Source organism: Mytilus californianus, unplaced genomic scaffold (genome assembly GCF_021869535.1).
Source record: "Mytilus californianus isolate M0D057914Y unplaced genomic scaffold, xbMytCali1.0.p SCAF_2, whole genome shotgun sequence".
In the NCBI taxonomy this organism is placed as follows: Eukaryota; Metazoa; Mollusca; class Bivalvia; order Mytilida; family Mytilidae; genus Mytilus; species Mytilus californianus.
Window position 1 is genome coordinate 9,551,362 of NW_026262668.1, and position 20,260 is coordinate 9,571,621.

The 20,260-nt window shown below is 32.5% G+C and overlaps 1 protein-coding gene and 1 long non-coding RNA gene across 9 annotated transcripts in view; one reads left to right on the top strand and one right to left on the bottom strand.

Moving 5' to 3' along the window:
- The window catches only part of LOC127727865 (poly(rC)-binding protein 3-like), a 152,378-nt gene that overhangs the window by 78,455 nt on the left and 53,663 nt on the right, over positions 1-20,260 (bottom strand). For 6 of the 7 annotated variants that reach the window (XM_052234988.1, XM_052235000.1, XM_052234996.1 and 3 more), the window contains exon 3: positions 8,589-8,683. The gene's annotated coding sequence lies outside the window, so the exon portion shown is untranslated. Of the gene's footprint in view, positions 1-2,502; positions 2,654-8,588; positions 8,684-20,260 lie in introns of those variants that run through there. The other variant, XM_052234990.1, reaches the window with a different exon arrangement.
- The window catches only part of LOC127727903 (uncharacterized), a 244,332-nt gene that overhangs the window by 3,688 nt on the left and 220,384 nt on the right, over positions 1-20,260 (top strand). The gene's annotated exons all lie outside the window — the stretch shown is intronic.

Sequence of the window (20,260 nt, forward strand, 5' to 3'; positions counted from 1 at the left end):
CCTTTGCTTTTTAGATCAAGGTTACAGCTCAATTCTATATTTACTCAGATCTGTTTGGAGGGTCTGATGTAGGTAATTATATAGGTAAAACAATACTAATTATACATGTAAAACTATACATATACAGCATTGTTATCATTTGATTATAAACTCAGGTAAAACAATACTTAATTATACAGGTAAAACTAGACTTAATAGCACTGCTACATTTTTTTTTCTCTTTGAAAGATGAAATTCATTTCATCTACAATAATTATATATTTCATATTAGTTTTAGAATCAATATTTTCTCTGGTTTCTATTCCAAAGATCACCTTCTCTACCTGAAGCAAATCTATGCTAATGTCTACAGACACAATTAATACTCCAGTAGCATTGCTCTACTTTGCAAGTTTGACAGATTTTAAACAAATTGAGATATAAAGGCTTTACTTGAGAGTAATAGAAAAACAAAGGATATGGAGTACCCATCTATCAAATATTGCTTCTTGAAAAGGCAATTTCTTTTCTGCACCACCATTGCTTTATAAAGTGTTCTTCTTCTTCTTCAATTTGTATCAGATGTTTTTATATAGAAGTAAGAATATGTGGTATGAGTGCCAATGAGACAACTCTCCATCCAAGCCACAATGAGTAAAAAGTTAACAATTATAGGTCGAAGTACGGCCTTCAACACAGCGCCTTGGCTCACACCGAACAGCAAGCTATAAAGGGCCCCAAAATGATTGTGTAAAACAATTCAAACAGGAATATATATATATACTATGGGATCATTGTCTCAGTTTCTATAACCAACCTCAGTGTGAGTTAACTCTCGAATATAATACCATTAAATTAGGACTGAAACAATGCTACAATCCATATTATAGGCCGCAGTGATTTGAAAAGGTTAATAATGAGAAAAGCAGACACATTTGCTATGTAGACCATTTGCCAAATCATATCTGTTCCAACTACAGGCAAATTAAATTTTAATACATTGAAATGTTTTGTCTCCATTATTGTATACATATATATATATATATACAAAATAAACTGTTAACACAGAGATATGTCTCGCCTATTTGTTATTTTGATAATGCAAATGTTGAAATTAAAATAGCAATACTTTAACATGTAAGTTATGCAAATATTCAAAGTCAATGAACCATGACTGAAGGTACATGGCTAAACAATCTCAATGGAAATGAGAGATGTGCCAATGCTAATACAACTGCAAACCAAACTCTTGACTTTTCATAAGTCGTTCCCTTTAAACAAACCTAAACACAAACATTAACCTGTAAACTATGTAAATGTTTCAAAGTCAATGAACCATAATTAGGGGGTGGGGTTATATAATCTCCATGGAAATGAAACTTGCAAATGCCAATACATTTGCATACTGAATATCATTGACTTAACATTAGTGGTTCATCTTGAACTGACCTAATCACAAACTAATACATGTAAACTAAGCAAAAGTTTCAAAGTCAATAAACCATGACTGAGAGGTAAGGACCAAATATTCTCCATGGAGATGAGATGTGCTAATGCTTATACAACTGCATACCAATTATCATTGACCTACCACTAACAGTTCCCCTTAAACTGACCTAATCACAAACTAAAACATGAAAACTAAGCAAAAGTCAATAGACCATGAATGAGGGGGCGGGGCCAAATAATCACCATGGAAATGAGATATGCCAATGCTCACAATGCTCATACAGCTGCATACCAAATATCATTGACCTACCACTAGTGGTTCCCCATAAACTGACCTAATCAAAAACTAATACATGTATTAACTAAGCAAAGTTTCAAAGTCAATAGACCTTGACTGAGGGGGCGGGGCCAAATAATCTCCATGGTAATGAGATGTGCCAATGCTAATACAACTGCATACCAAATATCATTGACCTTTCACTAGTGGTTCACCATGAACTAGACCCAATCACAAACTAATACATTGTTGACGCCGCTGTCGCTGATGCCGGAAACAGCATACCTATGTCTCGCTTTTTGACTCCGTCAAGGCAAGACAAAAAATCATGAAAAATATAGGCTAACAATGAATTATGTGACCATTTTTGTTGTTTAACTATTCAAAATTCCTTATTAAAAATCATTAGACTGTAAACTTTGCCTCTCTATTTATTGGTTTACATATACATTAATAAAACTGATGAGTTATAAAATGTTTTACTCATGCTAATTATTTTTTGGCTTACATCTTCCCAAACTCATTAATCTCAAGTTTTACAATTAGTAACTGTCATAATAATGCAATTCTATTAAATTAAATTTACACATTGCCCATTCCAATTAAATACAATTTTTCTAACAAAAGATAAATGCAGTTGATCAGAACTTAATGCAACATGGCACAACAAAACCGAGAATCTTTATTCAGAAAGGTTAAAATTGTTATCTCAATTATGAATAAATAATTTAAAAAGAGAAAAATACATTGCAGGAAAAGCTATTTTCTCATAAAATAAATAAATCTAATTTCTTTACCTGTGATAAGCAATTAAATCCTACGAGAGGGAGTGATCAAGTACTAGCTTTACTTCTCTAAAACACGACACTACAATATCACTACAATATCGTCCACTGCTGTGTGACGGGGATCATCGAGTGAGATTGACAGTCTGCCATTTCACATCTATATCACCCTTTTTAACTCTGGCATTATTATTATTATTAAGAACAGACGACTGAGAGGTTCCATTCAACATGTGTTAATATTTTATACAAATAACTTCACAACTTGGCTGGAAATGTACCAAGGGTTACTGGGAAAATACATATCAACTAATTAAGAGGATCTAAAAGAATGCTCATTAGAAAACCTTTACTTAGGCTATTCTAAAGTGTAGAGAATAAAGAGTTTCTAAATTGAATGAACATCAGAAGTAAAATGACTTTTATCTTAGAGTTACATATTCCTATACAAGAACCTATACATAATTATAATAAGTTTTATGTACATTCTATTCAATTTTTTTGAATTTTCCCTTTATTTATAAAAAATAAGTTGGAAAGATTCCGTATGGCATTTGACCAAACTGTCAACCACAAAGTATAATAAATTATCCAAATTTTGTTGTTGATGGTTAGATCTAAGAGATCATTAGTCCTGCTTCATGCAGATCTAGACATTGCTTACACCTACCACTTAAGACTATCAAGCTGCAGATCAAATATAAAATCGCTCTCTTCCATAGAAGCCAATTGACCAAAGTCTTTCCGACGGACGTAATGATGGACAGATTAGAGCAGTACATAGACCTACTTTAATAGCTGTTGGGGACATCGGGGAAAATACATAACAATATTAGTTCTAATTATTCAGTGCTTAAAGTAGATGAGACATGAGTCCACACTGTTCCTAGTTTCTTTTGTAGGTATAAATCCTTTTTTTCCGGCTCCAATGGCTTTTAAAGAATGCAGTTCATAGATCAAACTTATTCGTTCAGTGTATATTTACTTGTTTTTATGTATTGTCCTTTTGATCGAGTTAAGCCATTTCAATTAATATGTCTTTTTATGTCGCAATGTTATACCACTGTTTCAGGTTAGGGTGAAGGTTGGCGCCTGTTAAAATGTTTAAACCTGATGCATTTTTATGCACCTGTCCTAAGTCAGGAGCCTGTTGTTCAGTGGTTGTCGTTTGTTGGTGTGGTTCATAGGTGTTTCTCGTTTTTTATATAGATTAGACCGTTGGTTTTTCTGTTTTACACTAGTCTTTTTGGGGCCCGTTATAGCTTGCTGTTCGGAGTGAGCCAAGGCTCCGTGTTGAAGGCCGTACTTTGACCTATAATTGCTTACTCTTTACACATTGTGACTTGGATGGATAGTTGTGTCATTAGAACTCATACCACATCTTCTTATTTATAGTTATATAGTAGATAGACAAACTGACAAATTACACTGTAACAGAGTGTCCTATTAAACATTTTTTCCCTGAGTTAGGTATAATTCAAAAGTTTTTAATTTTACCAACATCACTGACTTATGGGTCTTACTCTATAGAGTGAGTGAGGGATGAATCAAGGATTTGCAAAAGATGATCAAATGGGCCTTTGAAAGTAATGACTAATTAAAATATGTACATTTAAGATCTGAAAAAGACTATACATTTCTAAATTTAAATTAAAACATATTACATGTATTTTCTTTGCAAATGCTGTTTTGTGTCTGTTAAAAATTCCAGACTTGGACCCTCTAATATTAAGTCCTAAGTCAGAAAAGTATTCATTGGTGGATGTTTTAAGATCTAATTGAAATTTCATGCTTTGTAAAAGGTAACACATAAGCAAATTATGCAGTATAATTCTTTGATGTATCAAGAACTATTATGTAACCTTTTGGTATGATTTTATTTAAGAATGAGATTTTTGAGAAAGCTGATTCCGACTAACTTCCAAATTAAAATTTTCCTGGTAGTTATTTAATTCATTAGCATTTCACTGAACACTGGAACCCTTAATTAAAAAAACTGTTTTCTTCTTTGAAACATAATAAACTGTTCAAATGAAAACAAATGAATCACATCAACATGTCCAAGACTGAGATTAATTCTTTGCTTGCTATAACAAAACTTTTTATTTATTTTCTTTTTGTAATATATATATCTCAGTAAAGGAAAGTTAAGACTCCCAGTGGAAGCATTAAGTCTTAATGAACACAGGAAGACCTGTCGTTAATATTCATTGTCAAGTCTACTGCACCATTATCTGTTGTCAGCTTATACTTTGGCGAAGATTTTTTTTAAAAGGTAGATTCTTACAATGACCAACTTTAGAAATTTTTTTCTTATATAGACTTCCTGTCCTTGGAACAATTAGAATGATTGAGATTTGTCTATTTCTGAAAAAAAAGGGTTCATTATAGGAAGATATAAAGTCTGTCATTCTGGACAAATCAGAATGACTGAGATTAGAGATTCAGACTATATCTATCAAAACATCATAATTAAAATTAGAAGAGTGGCAAAACTTTCAAGGTAAAAAGATGTGATAAAGAACCTTTGAAGCCAATACGAAAGACAAAATGCTTCTGTCTAAGAGGTTTAATATTGTATCAATAATTTGTCCATTTCTTTTTTTTTTTGGAAAAAAAACCATGAAATATAACTTACACCTTCTCATTTCATTAGTTGATTGTATCATGGAAGTATTATATTGACAGGAACTCCAACAAACCGATTTCAAACGTTTATAGTGCGATGCCGCCAAATCGTTAAGTATCTGTTAATTAACTTGACATCTTTCAATTAGCATGGGTTCAACAACGTTTTCGGGATACTCGTAATTACGGAATTTACCGAAGTAAACGGATGTATACATAAATGTCAAGGATATGACATTTAACGACCATGCCAACATTTGGCAGTTGACAGTTTTTTACTAGGTTTTCTATGTTAATAAACTATCGTCACTTACAAATATTGCACTAATCAGTATGGACGTGCACGATTTTGATGATGAAGAATTTGAAAAAATTATCGGTGAAGACATTGAAGAGTTTTATTGCTTTTGTAAATCTGAAACTTGTTCAATAGAAAAGATAAAGGCTGTACGGTGACCTATAGTTGTAAACTTCTATGTCATTTGGTCTCTGGTGGAGAGTAGTCTCATTGGCAATCATATCACATCTTCTAATTTTCATATTGAATTCTAATAAATTTCTTGTGTAAGGAAACACATCATGAGTTGTAATCTGCATGTATAATTGAGGTTTACTGCTAACTTTGACAAATATCTTGTCGCATTAGTTACTGAAAGTCCGATGTCAAATATTTCATGCATTTCAACAAAAACAAAATATTATAAATTTCCAAACAAACGCTGCAAGATGTTTCAGATATGTTAAGCCTTTACAAATACATTTAATTCTAAACTGGTTAATTCTAATGATAAAATTTTAAGAATATACTGCTTAGGACCCAGCATTATGATAGTTCTTTATATGCATCGAAATATTTAAAATTAAGCCATTATTTCCCAAAACAAGTCCGTCAGACGTCAGAGCAATCTCGGACTAGGTTGAAGATTGTTTTAAACTTTTGAATTTATTCAAAAGGTGTACATGTAATCGGTGTTATAACCTGATACATGCTATATGAAGAGGCCATCACGTGCGTATAATTATCCACCTCTCTTAGTGTTTAAAACATTTTCTATAAATATGTTAAATTACATTTTACGATATTTTACGATAGAGAAAACCATAAATATTTGTGTTACACTCGATTAAAGTTTTCAATCTTTAACTTAAAATTTGAGTTATCCGGCACCATCCGGCACACTACACGCGCATCACATTATTTTCTGCAAACACTCTACTTCAGAGTCATGTAATTTTCATAACCGGATATTTCCCGATTTCCTAGTTCCAGTGATAAAAACATATCAAACAAAACTAAAAATAATATTACCTTCTTTCCGAATACAGTTAACTTTCTTTTGTCATTCTGTTAAATATGGACCGATTTTTTAGATTGTTTCAGCTGTAGTCTTTAATTATTGAACAGAAACAGGTGTCGTTATTCAAGTAGCGATTCGCAATTAGCCACGGGAGTTTCCGTGTTAATTTACATTGGTAGGTAGATAAGACCTTCGATAACAGATCACGTGATAAGATCAGTTTCTGTAAACTATACAGGCGAAGGCGGCATCGCAGATACCCCACAAAGAAGTTATCACGTACTTGAAAAACTGAGTCGGAACCTTTTATTTTCCCAAAGAAATCAGTGGGATTCGAATGTGCTAATTTTTCGTTGGAGTTCCTGTCAATATAATACTTCCATGATTGTATGTATATATAAAGAGAATACTTCTATTTATGTATATGTCATATAAAAAATACCACACATTTTGATACATTTAATCCTAAGGTGGATTTTAGGGTTAATCTTTTCAGAAAACAAAGATGTAAATATATTCACATTAAAACTACATACATTGGGAAATTTCATGTAAATTGAGATTTACATGAACTGATTTCAAGTGAATTTCACATAAATCTCATGTGAATTTTCAAATTTAATTTAAATCATGAAAAATACCATTATTTTTTTTTTGAAAATTCATGTGAGATTCATGTTAATCTCATTTCATGTGAAAATTTTCAAGTATTAGCTCGTTTGAGGTGAATTTCACTCGAGATTTATGCGAAATTTATGTGAGCAAAATTTGCCTGTGTTACCATTCAGATTTATTATATTTCCAAGAATATTTCATTCATGAACCAAAAATGTACATTTGAGGTGTAGAATGTAGAGGGCTTACAAATATAAATTTAAGGAAAATTGTTCTTTTGGTCTCTTATATTTGTATTATTGGCAATCATACCACATCTACCTATTCTAAAATGTAAAATAAAGTGGAGAAAATGGTGTTTGGTAAAGGCAATTCCATTGTAAAATATTTTTGAAATTTATAATCTGGATTTGGAAAACAAGTGAGCAGATAGGTAAACAAACATTATGTTGTTTTCCATAAAACCTATTGCTTTTCAAACAGCGTGTAATAATCATTTCCATCAGTCTGACCAATCACCATCTGATTACAATAAATAACTATGAGCCACAATTATTCCCAAATGCAAGCTTTACAAAATAATAGCCTCTAATTAACAGATCATTAGGAGGTGATAATTAGAGCAGATTTATATTGTTGATCAGTATTATATCTCCTAGAATATTTATGTCCATTATAGGCCCTTAATTAGCATTGATTTTTATGTTCTGTTCTTAAAATAAGCAGATTGTTGTCTGTATCTAATAAATATTTGGCAGAGGATATATACTGTGCTAATTCTCATGGGTACCAATTACACAGTCTTTCCTTATCATTACATTACATTTGATGCACAATCAGAAATATTTTAGTACACAAATGTCAAACCTAAACCTTGTTTCACCATGTTTATATATTAGCTTGTTCAATTATGAAGAACTTATAAATGAACATGCACTTCACACATAAACTCAAGAAATGATTAAAGATAACAAGAGCAGATTACAAACCATCAATGTATTAAGAACATAACACATTATGGTAAAAGAAAAGAGGAATTAAAGACAAGATGGTCAACAAAATATAAATTAATTAAAAAGGCTGTATGTTACTCATGTTTAGAATAGCCTTTTGTGGTTGAACGATCTAAAAAAATATTGGGTTACCTACAGGAAGTCATTAAGTGCCCTGTTTGGATGAACATTTTACCATGTGATAGCTCATACACTAATGATAGAAAAATATGTGATTGCTAGGAAATTTTGTCAATAGAAATATTTTTTGAAAACCTGAAATGCCCTTTTTGTTTGAAAGTAGTACTAGTTGTTAGCAAATGACTTACTGAATCCAAAAGTATACACAGCTAAGTAGGTAATTCTAGTTTGACAGAGTTGACCATAAACTTTTTTTCCTTTCACCTTTATAATGGTTTCAAATCAAAAGTCACCAGGTCCCTATGACTAACAGTACCTGTGTAATAAGACCTCCTGTATACTGTAGACAGTGAATAATTTACATAAAACATCCAATTTTTATCCAACAGGAGATGCCTTATTGGCTAAATAATCAAATACTTACGTCAAATGGTGATGGCTACTGAGGACTGAAGGTCATGCTCTCAATATATGTATATATGTACTGTTAATGGTATCCACTTTCAAAGGTTACATATTCTGGAGAACAAAAAATATTTCAGCACTGTTTACAAAGGTATGAAGTATTATGCAAACATAAAAATACCCTCTCTAAGATCACAAGATGAAAGATGCATTTCTAATATACATCAAACATTATTAGGCTATAAATATGGAGCCATTTAGTAATAAACCTGAGTTTTCTTCATTTGTGAAATCCAAAACTCTGATGTAAAAATCATATTTCATTTAATGATGCAGTATTAAGACCTGTATTAAACTTTGATATTTCTGGAATACAGTGCATAATCATTTATATTACATGGACAAATGAGCTCTTTCTACAGGGTGCATATACACTTAGATTTGTTAGGTTAGATTTTTCTTTAATGAAAAATCTATTACAGAATTAATCAACAAGGACAAGTCATTTTTCCAAGAGCATCAATGGAAGATTTCTATCAATAGCTGATCACATCTACCTGAATTTATCTCATCCACTTTTAGATGTCTGGGCTTTGCTGGGATCATTTTTAAAAATTAAAAAGGTGCACTCTATGCCTTCTTGACTTAGTTTCTTACTGAACATGTAACCCATCACATTTAATTTTACAAGTAGAAAAATAATGCGAATATAAATAGTCGGAACATTGTAAACTTGAATCTTTCCTAACATAAATACATAAAGAAAATAGATTTTTTTTTTTTTAAAAATCACTGTGAAGTCGGCTAAAAGGGGTAAGTGTCAAATAAAGTTTGTTTAAAGTATATAGAAATCTACAGCATGACAAAATGGATTTATTAGTAGACCATATGTTGAAACTCTAACTCTCATTTTTTATTTAATTTGAATGATGAGAAATTAAGTTAGAAAGTTGACAACTCTCAACTAAATGAAATCTAATTTTGTAGTAATCTTGTAAAATACAATTCCTGTAAAGCAATTAACTTTTCCAGAAAAAAAAAACAATTTAAGTTTCAACCTGTCATGACCCTTTTTCTTTAAAAATTTTGAAGAACCAAAAATAAATTGGTGTGAGTCAGCAGCAGATCTGTATATATCTCTCTCAAGAATGGTACTACATATCTTAGCACCTGTAATATGGCTTTTTTTAAAATGAGTGGTACATAATTTCTTTTTTATTATATAAAGGGAGGTAACTCAAAACTATTGTGACCAATACTTTTTTTTTTGTATTTCAAACTTAAGCATTCAAAATCCATAATAATAGATTGAGGCACATGGTGTGCATTTCAGTGAATTACTAGCCAATGTAGTATGATGCATTAGAGAAAACATGCCTATTACAGTATGATTAAGTACTTTCTTCGGATTATGTATTGCCCAAAAAAATGAAGACAAGATTAATTAACCAACAGAAGAATCAAGAAAGAAAATGATTCTCACATTCTTTATCTCACTTTCGCCTTAAAAATTAATAATAATAATGATCCAATTTATGATAATGATTAAATTTTCAAAATCTATGTTTATGCCTATTCCATATGAAAAAAATTCTCTTGAACATCAGATATGATTAATTATCTATATACTTATATAGTTAGAACTTTATTTATGTGTTGTGTGTTTCTTATGTAATGTACATAGCTGTAACTCATGTAATGTTTGCATTTTAGATACACTGCCAACATATGCTTTCCTAACCACACATTATTGGTTGAAAGCTGAGCAATTAGATGCCCAATAACATGAACAATAATGCAAAAAAAAAGTCAAAGAAGAATATGTCTGAGGACACGAATGCCCTTGCTCAAGCTTGCTTTTCAAATAAAATGGAACAGACAGAAAGACGGAAGGATGGACAGTCAAGAGAAACACTTAATGCCCCCTTCGCATTGTGGTAGGGGCATAAAAATAGATTTATCATCCACCCTTTAAAATATTTTGACAAGGGTTCCTGACCCTTAATAACCTATATTTTAAGTTTCAGCCAGAAAATTTCAACCTATATGCTTAGTGGTCATAGTTTATAATAAAATGCTCCGCTGGGGCGCAGCTTGATACGACCGCAGAGGGAGAACCCTGAACAGTTGGGGCAAGTATGGACACAACATTCAAGCTTGATACAGCACTGAATTTGGATTGTAATTAAATATTTGACACAGCATAGGTTTCTCACACAGAATGAAAGTGGTCTAAGAACTTAAAAATTTTTTAATTTACCAATTCAAACCATATCATTATTATTTGCTTTTATATTTAAATCAGAAATAACCAATTTAAAATGGAAAATTTTAAAGAAAAAAAATGAAAAAAAAATCCCCGCCCCAATTTTTTGAACCCCCTTATGATTCATCATCCCCAAACTCAATCCCAGCCTTCCCTTTGTGGTATGGTACCTTGCAGTACAATTTCAGAGAGATCCATACACTTGAACACAAGTTATTGTCTGGAAACTAGAAAAATACTTGTTTTTTGGCCCCAAATTCCTAAACGTTTAGGGCAATTACCCCCAAACTCAAACCCAGCTTTCCCTTTGTGATATGGAACCTTGCAGTACAATTTCATAAAGATCCATACACTTACACACAAGTTATTGTCCTGAAACTAGAAAAATGCTTGTTTTGCCCTTTTATGGCCCCTAATTACTAAAATTTTGAGGGAATTACCCCCAAAATCAATCCCAGCCTTCCCTTTGTGGTATGGTACCTTGCAGTACCATTTCAGAGAGATCCATACATTTGAACACATGTTATTGTCTGGAAACTAGAAAAATGCTTATTTTTGGCCCCTAATTACTAAACTTTTTGGGCAATTACCCCCAAACTTAATTCCAGCTTTCCCTTTGTGATATGGAACCTTGTAGTACAATTTCATAAAGATCCATACACTTACACACAATTTATTGTCATGAAACTAGAAAAATGCTTGTTTTTTGCCACTTTTTTGCCCCGAATTCCTAAAATTTGGAGGCAATTACCCCCAAAATCAATCCCAGCATTCCCTTTGTGATATGGAACCTTGTGATACAATGTCAGAGAGATCCATACACTTACACACAAGTTATTGTCATGAAACTAGAAAAATGCTTGTTTTTTGCCCCTTTTTGGCCCCTAATTCCTAAAATTTGGAGGCAATTACCCCCAAAATCAATCCCAGCATTCCCTTTGTGATATGGAACCTTGTGATACAATGTCAGAGAGATCCATACACTTACACACAAGTTATTGTCATGAAACTAGAAAAATGCTTGTTTTTTGCCCCTTTTTGGCCCCTAATTCCTAAAATTTGGAGGCAATTACCCCCAAAATCAATCCCAGCATTCCCTTTGTGATATGGAACCTTGTGGTACAATGTCAGAGAGATCCATACACTTACACAAAAGTTATGTCTGGAAGTTACAAAAATGCTTATTTTTGGCCCCTAATTCCTTAACTGTGGGTACCATAACCCCCAAAATCAATCCCCGCCTTCCTTTTGTGGTATTGAACCTTATGGTAAAATTTCATTGAGATCCATTCACTTAAAGTAAAGTTAGAGTGCGAAAACTAATGTGTCTTTGGACGACGATGAAGATGCTGGACGACGACGCCAACGACGACGACGCCAACGTCATACCAATATACGACACAAAAATTTTTTTGCGGTCGTATGAAAATAAATGATGACCCTCCAGACCCTTGATATACAGAAAACCCTTTTTGGGTCCTTGGGTTTCTGAGACAGGGGACCCTGCTTTGCCTGCTAGATCTGGAGACACATGCCTAATAAATTATTTTCTTGAAAAACCTAAAACCATAGATTAATCCAGAATCCCAAGATTTCAATTAAGCTCATACTATGAACAGTTATTGACCTTTAACCAATTGCCCTTAAAATTGAAAACTTTTCTCCCTCTCATTCTATATACCAATTGTATATGTTTAACTAGATGTGTCGGAACGACACAAATGGCCCCATCTCAAAAAAATTTTAAATCTGCAATTTCAACAACACATGTGGACACAAACATGCATGGATAGTTCCAGCTCTCAAGACCAATACTAATTTGATGAAAAATTTCCTTGATCAATGAGTAGTTAAATTTCAAACTATCAGCAAACAGTTAGTGGATGTACTGAAGATGTGTTGAAACGACATGAAAATCAGCATATAAGAACGAAACATAAACTTGATCTGTAACTCATCATGGTAGACTCACTTATCAAACATCAGTGCAAAATCTGAAGGCGTGTAGAAAAAAAGTCTGTATAACTGTGATTTTCAACAATATTCAAAGTCCAAAACCTATAATTACAGCAAAACTTAGCAGAGCCGAACCAAACTTAAACTTGATCTGTAACTCATCATGTTTAACTCACATACCAAAAATCAGCCCAATATCTGAAGGCGTTTAGAAAAAAAGTCCGTATAACTGTGATTTTCAACAATTGATCAAAGTCCAAAGCCCATAATTTCGGCAAAAATTAGCAGAGCGGAACCAAACTTAAACTTGATCTGTAACTCATCATGGTTAACTCCCATACCAAAAATCAGCCCAATATCTGAAGGCGTTTAGAAAAAAAGTCTGTATAACTGTGATTTTCAACAATTTATCAAAGTCCAAAGCCCGTAATTTCAGCAAAATTTAGCAGAGCAGAATGAAACTTAAACTTGATCTGTAACTCATCAATGTTAACTCACATACCAAAAATCAGCCCAATATTTAAAGGCGTTTAGAAAAAAAGTCCATACTGTGATTTTCAACAATTGATTAAAGTCCAAAGCCCGTAATTTCGGCAAAAAATTAGCAGAGCAGAGCTAAACTTAAAATTAATCTGTTACTCATCACGGTTAACTCACATACCAAAAATCAGCCCAATATCTGAAGGCGTTTAGAAAAAAAGTCCGTATAACTGTGATTTTCAAAAATTTATCAAAGTCCAAAGCCCATAATTTCGTCAAAAATTAGCAGAGCAGAACCAAACTTAAAATTGATCTGTAACTCATCATGGTTAACTCACATACCAAAAATCAGCCCAATATCTGAAGGCGTTTAGAAAAAAAGTCCGTATAACTGTGATTTTCAACAATTTATCAAAGTCCAAAGCCCGTAATTTCAGCAAAAATTAGCAGAGCGGAATGAAACTTAAACTTGATCTGTAACTCATCATGGTTAACTCACATACCAAAAATCAGCCCAATATTTAAAGGCGTTTAGAAAAAAAGTCCATATAACTGTGATTTTCAACAATTTATCAAAGTCCAAAGCCCGTAATTTCGGCAAAAATTAGCAGAGCGGAACCAAACTTAAACTTGATCTGTAACTCATCATGGTTTACTCACATACCAAAAATCAGCCCAATATCTGAAGGCGTTTAGAAAAAAAGTCCATATAACTGTGATTTTCAACAATTGATCAAAGTCCAAAGCCTGTAATTTCGGCAAAAAATTAGCAGAGCAGAGCGAAACTTAAACTTAATCTGTTACTCATCACGGTTAACTCACATACAAAAAATCAGCCCAATATCTGAAGGCGTTTAGAAAAAAAGTCCGTATAACTGTGATTTTCAACAATTTATCAAAGTCCAAAGCCCGTAATTTCGGCAAAAATTAGCAGAGCGGAACCAAACTTAAACTTGATCTGTAACTCATCATGGTTAACTCACATACCAAAAATCAGCGCAATATCTGAAGGCGTTTAGAAAAAAAGTCTGTTTAATAGTTTGTTGCGGAATGACGGAATGACGGAATGACAGAATGACAGAATGACAGAATGACGGAATGACAGAATGATGGAATGACGGACAAGGGTAAAACTATATGGCCCCGACAACTTTGTTGCGGGGCCATAATAAAATGAAAAAAAGTATACCTCAAGTTATCACCAGAAAAATACAAATGCACCTAACACTTATGAAATTGGATACCCTGCATTTATTATGCTTTTCAATAACATGATCAAATCAAATTGCTGAAAGACCCCCTCTTAAAGTCATTGTTGATATAAACCATTGATATAAATTGCATAATCAAAAAGAAATGTAGACATGGGAGAGCTTCTAGATCAATTGTCTATATAGTTTTTATTTCCAAGGGCATAATTCCCATAAGAAAGCTCATCAGTGCTGATTAAAACATATAAATTTAGATTTCATTAAACATGAATGAGAGCCAAAATAAAATACTGTGGATTCATTATTATTCGTTAGATACCAATTTTCGTGGAATTACGAATTCCAATGTACAACTAATTACTAATTTTCTTTAAGAATGTATGCAGATTTTGGCAAAACCACGAAATCAAATATCCACGAAAATGCAAGTTTTCCTCAATCCACGAAAAATTGGTTCCAACGAAAATAAATGAATCCACAGTAATTACCAAATAGGAAAATAAGAACCTGTTGACACAAAGATATCAATACTTTAACTTTAAAATATGTGAAATATTCAAAGTCAATGAACTATGACTAAAGGTACAGGGCCGAATAATCTCTTTGGAAATAATATATGGCAATGCTAATACAATGGCCTACCAAATATCATTGACTTATCATAAGTGGTTTCTCTTAAAATGACCTCACCACAAACTTGCATGTAAGCCATGCAAAGGTTCCAAAGTAAAGGAATCATTACTAAGGGGGTGGGGAAATATAAATCTCCACTGACTTTACCATTTATTGTTATCCTAAAACTGACCTTATCACAAACTTTGATGTGTAAGTTTGCATAAAAAATAAGAAGTCAATAGACAATGACTAAGGAGGCAGGGCCAACTAATCTTTGTGGAATTGATATATGACAATGCTTATACAACTGCATACCAAATATCATTGACTTATCATAAGTGGTTCCCCTTAAACTGACCTAATCACAAACTTTAACATGTAAACTAAGTAAACATTTCAAAGTCAATAGACCATGACTAAAGGAGCAGGCCCAATGTATCTCCATCACAATGAGATGTCCCAATGCTTACACCACTGCATACAATATCAGCGACTTACCACTATGGTTCCACTTAAATTGACCTAACCACAAACTTTAACAAATTATTGATGCTGCCACTGGAAACAGCACACCCGAGTCTCGCATTTTGACTCCGTTAAGGCGGGACAAAAATCTAGTTTCAAATGTGGCTGCCAAAATGTGAGGACTTTGGAAGAATGAGTTCCAGTGTACCTAAGGTTGTTACATTCTACTTTACTCCACATGTTCTGTTACTAAATGATACTCGTAAATGAAGAGAGAGATGATTGGACAATAAAATGCCTCATAGTTGGTCTCATACAAATTACTAACAGATATCAATTATTCTATCTCTACTTTCAACATCTTGTCAAAGTTGTGCAGCTATTCAGTGAAGTCCCCAGTTAATTAGCTCCTTCAAAGGGAGAGCACTGATGTCACTTTATTACTACTTATGTCTTAACAACAAATACTCAGAAAAAGTTATTTTTGCAGCAAACTACTATTTGTGACATAACACTTAAGTTATGTAATTGTCCTTACCAGACTTGGCAAAAACATAACCATTTGCTTTTTTTCCAAAGGTTTTATGTTTAGGAAGGAGGAGACTGACTGCAATGAATTGTCTGTAACTAAAGACAACTGTCACTTAAAGTAATGAAGTCCTGAAAATAAAACTAGCCATCTTGATTGTATGCCAGTGTCATTTCTATATTCAGAATCAGTTCATTGAGTTCTAAATGCATACAAAATATCATAAAAATCTGAAATACCACCCAATTTACCTAAACTTAATAATTTATGGATTGTTTATGACAAAAGTATATTTCTGAACATATCTGTAATGCAATATCACAACTTTTTATTTGCTTTTTTGGTCACATCCAATGATCATTTAGTGTCCTGTCCTGTTTGTTCTACACATACCTGGTAATGTTTAGTGTATTCAGCCACATCACTTTTAGGGAAAATACACATTGTGTAAATGAACTCTAAGGCAGAACTCTGATAGATGCATTAAATAGCAAATTTACTGAACATATATTTGTATTAAGAAATTCTACTGAGATTCAACATATTAAATATGTCTGTAGATCTAACTACAGGGTGTTTGACATTTGACAAAAAAAAACCTTTAGATATTTTATTAAATGGCCATAATTTTATTCATTTAATTATATCAGATATTATTGTATTGAACTTTTTGTAAATGTTTGTAATATATAAGAAATCCCTACATGCACTTTCGAGAATAAATGTCAATTACAATTTAGAGTTATCTCCCTTTCCATACAAAGTATCAGAAACTTGTATTACTATTATTTGCATGTTTGTTAATTCTAAAATCAAATCTGAATTCATTTTCGTATTTTGCATGTAAAGCAAAGTCCCTGGGATATTTACAAGGGAGCAAATAAGTTCACCAACATAATCAGAAGTTATGACATTAATAACACATATTAGTTTGATAAAGACAAAAAACAAACAATTGTCAAACAATTATCATAAAGTAGCATTTAAAGATTCATTTAAAACTAGGATTATGCCATTAATACAAACAAGTATGGAAATCAGCCACCAAATCCATGCATTTATGGGGAAAAAATGGTTAAATAATTCCACAATGGCTATCTTGATTGTTAAATAATTCCAGTAAGGCTATTCGGAGGAAGTTGTATTAGCTGGATGAAGGCTGCAGTAAATCAGTTTTTACACATTTTCTATCCAAATCAATATTCATTACGGGAGAAAGTGACATTGTATTTCCCACAAGATACAACAGTTGATATGTCTTGTGTGTTATCATTACTTATTTGATTTTAAATCTTAAAGGAAGGATGCGATAAGTCTATGTATGAAAAAAAAAGAATCTATTTCCATTTTTAAGTCTTTAAAATAATAATATTCATAACTTAATAACACCAAAAATGCAGAAATACTAATGTTAGCCTTTAAGTTGAGAATCAAGTATGGTAAAGGAGTTTTTTAAACAGTAGGAATTTTATTTATTTTTCAATTTCTTTATAAAGAAAACTTCAGTTGATGATAGTCATTTATGATGGCTATACCATAATAATTGTTTCAGACCAGATTTATTATAAAAAATAAACCTCAAAATTACACAGAAGGCTTTCTTTTTTTCCAAGGGGCCATTACAAACCAATGATTGATATTCATTTTAATTTTTTTTTATTGGAAACAGCACAACAGAGGCACAATTCAAGAACATCACTGAAATAATTGTACGAAATAACCGACATGGAAGGTACTCAGATCCCAAATCCAAAATCCCCCCTCCTCAAAAAAAAAAAAATACGAAAAGGAAGAAAAACAACCATCTATTCATAATAACTTATTTTTCTTAACATTTGAGCTGCATTGGATAGAAATTGACTTTATGCAAGTGGCAATAGTTACATGTACATGCATTACACTATGATTGATTGGGAAATGAAATTCTGACATTTAAATTAAGTCAGTGTTGGTCTGAATTTTAAGATCCTTAGAAAATATCCAAATTTAGAAACAGTTCAAGCATTAAATAAATTGAGAATGGAAATGCATGCAAATTTCTCCATCCAATATAGCGTACTACATGTATTTGTATTTATTTGCATAAGGTCGACTTCTATCTGATGCAGCTTATATGTTGATGAAAGACATCTGTGTCTGAAGTTTGGTAGACCCAATGCATGGCTTAGAAAATGTATTCCAATAACACACAAATGTATATGAATGCTAAGATATGCCATTCAACATATTAAGGCCAGGTGATCTATTGACTGCTTCATACACCTGGATAAGGTCTGATAAGGTACCCAATTTCATTATCAATATAATGAATGCATTCATGTACTGATTCACTTAAAAATCTATATTTTCTACAACCAGTAATAAAAGATGAACTTAAGATGGATCAGAAATCTATAAATTAATTAATGATTAATTACAAGTCCAAGGATAAGTCTCAAAATCCCTCTTGATGCCAGTTAACGTGCCTTATATAAAACCATATAGCAGCTTCTCATCATTTCAGAAAAGGATACACGCAAGTCTCTAATAAGTTTATAACCAAAGATATTCATCTCTAATCAATGCATAATTAAGCAGCTATGAGGCTTTATTACTTTGAATGCTTATAAATTGAACTTAACTAATTAAGTTTATCAAATAGAATGAAACTAAAGTTAATATGCAGACTAGACAACTTTTATACATTAAAATGTGCTACAAATTATGAGAGTTCATAGAACATAAAAGGTAGAATGTTTCAATGTATTACTTGAATAGCATTATCATGACATTGGAAAAAATTGATTGATTGATTGTGTTTAACGCCACTTTCAGTATTATTATGCTATTTCGTGGTGGCCAGTTTTTATTGAAGGAGGAAGCGCGAGTGCCCGGAGATAACCACTGACATTCGGTAATAAAACTAACAATCCTAGTCAGTTAAGATTGGAGTTGAGTGCACCTGCCACGTGCTGGATCTGAACTCACAACCTCAGTGTTGACAGGCTAGTAATACAGTAGTTCAACTTCTTAGACCACTCGGCCACAGAGACCCCACATTGGGAAATACAGTCAAACCTATTTATAAAGGTCTCTATGGGACCAGAGAAAACTGATCTTATTAATGAAGTGAACTTTGAGTTGAGTTCTAAAGGCATAAATTTTTCTACTAACTGACCAGACAGTTTTTCCCTTAATAAAGTTGACCTTTATAGCAGGTTTGACTGTAGTCTCTAATAGTGTATACCAGATCGATGTCTGATCCGACCAGAAATAAATACCAGATAGCAGACAAGTAAACTAACAATCTGTGTGTACTTCCATTCATGCAAAGGCGAGAAAAGAAGTCAGATCAGACCTCCTAGACTTTAACACCTGTCATTTATCTGGTTTGACCTTTACAGAAACACGATCAGATATAATAATCAATCACAAATGCCTTCTTTCTCCTTTAACAACATCCAAAGGACCAAACGATATGATTGAACAAGAGTGCACACGCTGAAATGTCTCGCCTTCTTTACTAATCATTGATATTATGTTGATAGTCCTAAATATAAAGCTTTATTACAACTGTCATATAAACTTAACATTAACCAAGTAAACTAAACATAATGAACAATGAACCATGAAAATGAGGTCAAGGTCAGATGAACCATGCTAGGCAGGCATGTACAGCTAACAATTCTTCCATACAACAAATATGGTTGACCTATTGCTTATAGTTTAAGAAAAACAGACCAAAACACAAAAACTTAACACTGAGCAATGAACCTTGAAAATGAGGTCAAGGTCAAATAGAACCTGCGTGACTGACATATAGATCATAAAATATTTCCATACACCAAATATAGTTGAACTATTGCATATAGTATTAGAAAAAAAGATAAAAACTCAAAAACTTAACTTTGACCACTGAACCATGAAAATGGGGTCAAGGTCAGATGAAACCTGCCAGCTAGACATGTACACCTTACAATAATTCCATACACCAAATATAGTAGACCTATTGCATAAAGTATAAGAAAAACGGACCAAAACACAAAAACTTAACTATAACCACTGAACCATGAAAATGAGGTCAAGGTCAGATGACACCTGCCAGTTGGACATGTACACCTTACAATCCTTCTATACACCGAATATACTAGACCTATTGCTTATAGTATCTGAGATATGGACTTGACCAC